The sequence below is a fragment of the Lontra canadensis genome, unplaced genomic scaffold, assembly GCF_010015895.1.
Source record: "Lontra canadensis isolate GAN:19392208 unplaced genomic scaffold, GSC_riverotter_1.0 scaffold86, whole genome shotgun sequence".
NCBI classification, from domain to species: Eukaryota; Metazoa; Chordata; class Mammalia; order Carnivora; family Mustelidae; genus Lontra; species Lontra canadensis.
In genome coordinates this window covers 4,029,529-4,035,685 of record NW_022631080.1, presented here as the reverse complement: position 1 = coordinate 4,035,685, position 6,157 = coordinate 4,029,529, and the positions used below count along the sequence as shown (strand labels likewise).

The window sequence follows — 6,157 nt, the reverse complement described above, 5'->3', positions numbered from 1 at the left end:
AACAGAATATTACCAGTGCCACGGATTCCTCCTTCAAGCTTCTTCCAGCCAATCTCCTCACCATTGTTGACTGTTATCATAACAAAGAGTAACGACCTATTTTGAGGATTTTATATAGTGTCATATAGTATATATACTTTTGTGCCTGGCTTCATCTGCTCAATATTGTGTTTTTGATATATTTGTGTGTGTTGTTGTGTATGTACGTAGAACATAAAGCTTCTATGAATATACTTTTGTCAAACATATGCTTGCTTGTCTGCTAGATATATGCCTCAAGAGTGGAATTGCTAGATCACAGAGATTAGATATGTTCGGCTAGAGAATATAATGCCAAAGCATTTTCTAGTTATTACACCAATTTATACTTCTACCAGTAGTATATGAGAGTTCCAGGGGCTCCCCATCTTTACTAACACTTGGTATTTTCTTTTTCGTTTTACCCATTCTGGTGGGAATGCAGGGGAGGGTAGTGGTGAGAGGATTTATTTCAAGAAATATTTAATTGTGCTGTGCTTCACCTTCCCTCAACTCAAGTGATAGGAGCTTTGAGATCGATAAGAAAATCTTTAAGTGTGTTTGCAAGAGCTCAAGGAACGAGAGGAAAAGCTCTGACTTCTGCCTACTAGTTCTAAAGGCAAGCTCTCTGGCTGGTACTGTCCCTCACTCTGCCGGCAGAGTGGAGAGGGTTGTCCCGGGAGCCAGCTCCTCTTCCAACAAAGGTTGAGCGGAGGAGCAGTTTCCCGGAGACCAAATATGAACTTGGAAAAAGGGATCCAATCTGGGTTTATCAATATTAACTCTGACCTAGACAACTGATTGGAGATACATAGGGACCCCAGTTATAAAGAGCTGAATGCCCAGAGGCCAAGGGTGAATTTGGATATAGCCAGCCAGTCAAAAAGCATTCCTCCCACCAAGGAGTTGCAGTGGGAGGTCTTCAATAGGAAAATTGCTAAGAACCCTGTAAATTCACCCCTTGGGAAGGAAAGACTATCGCCAAAGTGCCCCAACACCAGATTCCAACTGGTCTAGCCACTTAAGCTCATGTCCTTTTCACCATTGCCCTGGGGTCAGCCATATAGTAATCAACAAACAGTGAAGATAAGACGCTATTATTTCTGTCCTTTCCTGTTATGGGCTTCCAATACTCAAGAAGCTCTGTGCTCAGGAGGGAGAAAACTTGAACTCTGAATAAGTTTGGCAATTGAAATACCACTACTATACCACTAGACTGGAGTTGAGTCATTATGAGATGATATTGAACTTGTCAGTGCTTTAAAGAGACTAATTTTTTATTATTGTTTAGGAGGGACTGGAAAAACTAGAAGTCATGTCAGAAATTTCATCCAGGGGAAGGGAGAAAACTGGCCCACAGTAAGATTGAAAAGGAGGATGAGAAAGAATATGAAAAAATTTCATACTATAGAGGTGATTGACTTAGTGTCTAAAAAATAAAAAAACTCTGATAATCTCAGTGTTACTTTACCCTATGATATTCAGTTGTTCACAGATACAGTTTATAGGCATGCCATAAGTAGCAAACTATTTGAAGTTTATGCGAAAGTTGCTGTAGCACATGTAGAAACAATTCAACTTCAATGACTAATCATGTGCCTCAGAAAAGGTAAAATCATTCAACAGAAGATGTAAGATTGATATGTCTGAGTGACCATAGTCTCTACTTCTCAGTGGACAGTGATAACTTCATGCCTATGCATTAACCTTCTAGTGCTCTGAAGACAGGTCCACTGACTTGTCCTGACAGCTCCTGGGACAGTAAGAGTTCTGCTCCAATTGTAACAGCAACATCTGTGACCAACACTCAGGCTAGTGAAGTTTCTGTACCACAAGTAAATGTGAGTGAAATTTCAGGGTGTACATCGAGTATAAACATGTCTCAAAGTGCCACACAACCAACCATTTCTCCATGACCAAAGCCTACTGTCCCTAGAGTCCAGTCTTCAACATGCCTTGTAAACCAACCACCTAGACCTTCAGGAATATAGCAGCAAAATAACCTATTCCTATAGTAGGAGTCAAGGGGACATCCTCACCAAATAAAATAGAGTGTCTCAAGAAAACCAAACAGAAGGAAATAAAACAAGTAAAGAAGCTAACAGTCTTGTTTTGAATGAACATGAGAAAACAGAAATAAATGAACAACTTTATATGAGGAAAATTACAACTCAACTAGAAACTAAGGGGCTTCTCTGTTGGCCCCTCACAAAGCACCTAGTATGGACCTTTCCAATATACTTGCTCGGTCTGCAAATCCCATTCTTACTATCAAAGTTTCAATAAAACTGAGATTTACCTGTCAACAGCTTCAGGGATCCATAAACAGTATTTGCCAACTCAATCTCTTGTCTTCAAGTGCTAAAAAATGGAGAATAAAAATAAAGTAGAATAGAGTGGATAAGGTTAACATGACTGAAAGAAATGGTTTAGATTTACTTGGTGACCTCACTTCCTGGGATAATCCACATTGGTTCAGAAGTCCCAATTAGTAAGTGCAGAGGCAGGAGTGCTATTATTAATTTGCTAACAACAGTATACAAAGGATGTCAGATATTGATAAACTTACTCTTTCTTCATCTGGACAAATAAAACAGATTTTTCCAAACATGTTTTATGAATCCTTCATTGGGCTTATTCTATCATATTTGCACTTTTCATGCTTAATTGCAATGACTCAAACTCTTCCTCTTTTTACAAATTTTTTAAAGATTTTATTTATTTGATAGACAGAGATCACAAGTAGGTAGAAAGGCAGGTGGGGGGGTGGGGCAGGAAGCAGGCTCCTTGCAGAGCAGAGAGCCCAATGCAGGGTTAGATCCCAGGACCCTGAGATCATGACCTGAGCTGGAGGCAAAGGCTTAACCCACTGAGCCACCCAGGCACCCCATCTTTTTTAAAATTTTTAAAAGATTTTATTTATTTATTTGAGGCAGAGAGAGAGATAGCACAAGCAGGGGGAGGGGCAGAGGGAGAGGAAGAAGCACATTCTCTGCCAAGCAGGAGCCCGGTGTGGGGCTCAATCCCAGGACCCTGAGACCATGACCTGAGATCATGACCTAAGCTGAAGGCAGACACTTAACCAACTGAGCCACCCAGGTGCCCCTTCCTCTATCTGTCTAAATTAATGTTCCAGCGTTGGAGTATAGTCTTAACACCCTTAGGAGATATACTGAGGCTTTCTTTTCACCATTAATTTATGCTATCTAGTAGACACTATTTCTTCTTCCCACATTTTCATTCTCTGTAGTCACTTTGCCTTCCCTCCCACTCTCTAAGAAAATATTGTTACACTAACAGGTATAATGTAGTATCTGGTGTTTTGTGTAGCTATGGATTTAGATTGAAACTGCCCAGCATGGATTTCAGTTTTGTCATTTTGTGACACACACAATGGAGAAAAATCAGCTTATTAAACATTTTGCAGAATTGCACCCAAACTTTGCCAAGCAGGAAAGTTGGATATTTTCTTTGTAGTGACTTTTTGATTCTAGTTTTCATAACCTAGAGATCAGACTGTTGCTTTCACATGATATATGTAATATCTCATGAGTGGACTTTGAGTTTGTTTTGCCTTGAAATATCTAGACTCCTTTTATTTTTTAAGAGCTATATTGTAAACAGAATTAAAAACACATTTTTAACATAACAAACTTAGAGAATGAAGGGAAGAAAGAAAGAAAAAAAGAAAGAGACAGCAGGAAGGAGGGAGAGGGGAGAAAGGGAGGAAGAAACAGGAGCAACAACCAATACCAAGCTTACAGAGAAAAATTCAGGGATGAAATATGCTAAATGTTCAGGATTAAAGAAACTGGGATTGTGAATATATTTAACTATGCTCAGTATTTCTAATTTTCTGTGACAAAAGTATAATTTTTTAATGTTAAGAACATAAAAATAACAGCTTGGAGCTGTTAATTTAGAACATTAGAGAGCTAGAGATTTGGATTTTATTATAAATGGTTAGATAAATTTAATGATAGGCTTTATTATCTATACATTTAGGAGTTATCTTGGGAAATCATTTATAATACTTCTACTAGATATATTTTGATATAGGTAATATATACTGTATATATGCATGCATAGATATGTGTATATCTCTATCTCTGTCTATTGAGTATGTATGTATGTATATGTGTGTATGTATGTATGTATATGTGTGCAATTAAAAAACATGTTATTGTCTAGCTCATTACATACATACTTTTTAAGTTACAGTTACAAAACGTTATAACAGATATAGAAAGCTGTCTTCCTAGATCCTGGAAAACTGTAAAGCATTAGGAACTAAATAGTTTTTTTTTGTTTTCATGTGGTTTCAATGGGCTTATGGTCTATTTTATGGCAGAGATGATAGAGTGTTAACAGAATCGTTAAATAATTCCTAGACAACATTTCTAACATCAATATCTGAAGCTTGTTTTTAATAAGTTATACTTGTAGCACTGGGTCAACTATATGATGTCCTTAAGCTTAACAACCCTAAGCTCTTTGTTAGAAACACAGTCTAGGGCCTTTAAAAAAATCTAGATAATATTGGTCTCAAATCCTTGTAGATAGTCCAATGTCCCATCAAGGAGTTTTGTAAATTCCTGGTAGGGGTGTTAGAGAAGAGGGAGAGCTCCAGCTCCAGCTGTCTGCCTTAAGTTAATTCTTATCCTCTACTCTGTGTCTCAGGAGTGTTCCTTTTCCTCCATCCTAAGGGAAAACTTAATATGAGACATAGACTCTACTCCATGAGGCCCCAAGCCAAAAGTGAATAGAATATGATTCTAAACAGCATTCAATTGAATAATGTATAAACATGGTATATCAAGTAAATTTAAATTGCATGTTGGATATGCTTATCCTTCAAATCCATTGATCACTTTGGTATAGGAGATTTCTCCCATATTCCATGGCCCCAAATAGCACTCTGTCCTCTTGACATTCCCTGAATTCCTCTACCCATCAATTAAACCATATTCCCCTAATGACACTATTTTCTTACTCCATTATAGAAAACATTTCAGAGATTAATATCAGTATCTATAGCAACCATTTATAACCACCTGAATAAGAAAAATAGCAAAACAAAGCCATATGGACAGGAGATCCTCAGATGGGGAGAAGTATATATTTATTTTTAACAGATCCATTGACTGAATTTATCCTGTCCATTTAAAGGAGAGTTGAGACGGCATTAATTCATCTGTTTTGAGAAATGCTGGCACTGCGCTCAGCTCTAAGAATACTGTGTTGAGTGAAAGAGATAAAGCCCATGCACAGACATATTGACTTGTCTGGAGGAAACACACTATCACGTAAGTAGGCACAGAGAAGAGCCATGAGGAGTGCTGTATAAAGTGTAAATTCGTATTGCTAAAGTATACAAGGAACCTAATTTCAACTGAAGACTCAAGGAAGGCCTCTCTGAAAAGTAATAATGTACAGCATGTCCTCAAGGATGAGAAGAAGCCAAGTATTGAAAGGGCAAGGAGAAAGATGAACAAAGTCCTTAAGGTAAGACCTTTGAGTGTTGGAGGGAATGAAAGGAGGCCAAGAGGGAGTAGCACAGACAGGGCATTGGCACGGCAATGGAGTGCAAAGAGCGTGTAGAGGAAGGCAAAGGTCAGCTCCCAAAGGATTCAAAATAGTATTTTAGGTATAATGGGAAATCCTTGAAAAGTTCTGGGGAGGAGTTTAGCATGATCCACTTGACATTTTAAGGAGATGACTCGAGTTTATGAAGAATAGATCCAAGAACAAAAGGGGATGGCATTTATTTTCATAAATCTATAAGATGTTATGATTGGGGACATATCATACAAATTATATCTAAGACCTTTTTTGGAAAGAGTCTATGTAAACATACATAGCCATTTCTTTAGAGACTAAAGTCTAATAAATGAAATGGCTCTCCATTTGGATTTGGATGGCCAGATTGTTTTATCATCTGATGCAGCACTGCTTGGGCAACTTAGTATTTCAGCACTGTGTGAGCTAAAACTATGTTGAAGTTAAATGTTTAGATGAGGATTCTCTATCTCTTTCACTTCCGGGTAGGGACAGGAAAGTAGAGCTTCAACTTAGTCTTCTTTGCTATTTTATCTATCTACCTATCTAGATGCCTAAATAAATAAATAGGTAGGTAGGT

At 37.8% G+C, this 6,157-nt stretch overlaps 1 pseudogene; it reads left to right on the top strand.

Moving 5' to 3' along the window:
- The first annotated feature begins 1,395 nt into the window (after positions 1-1,395).
- LOC116882653 lies at positions 1,396-2,304 on the top strand (annotated as a pseudogene).
- The last annotated feature ends 3,853 nt before the right edge of the window (positions 2,305-6,157 follow it).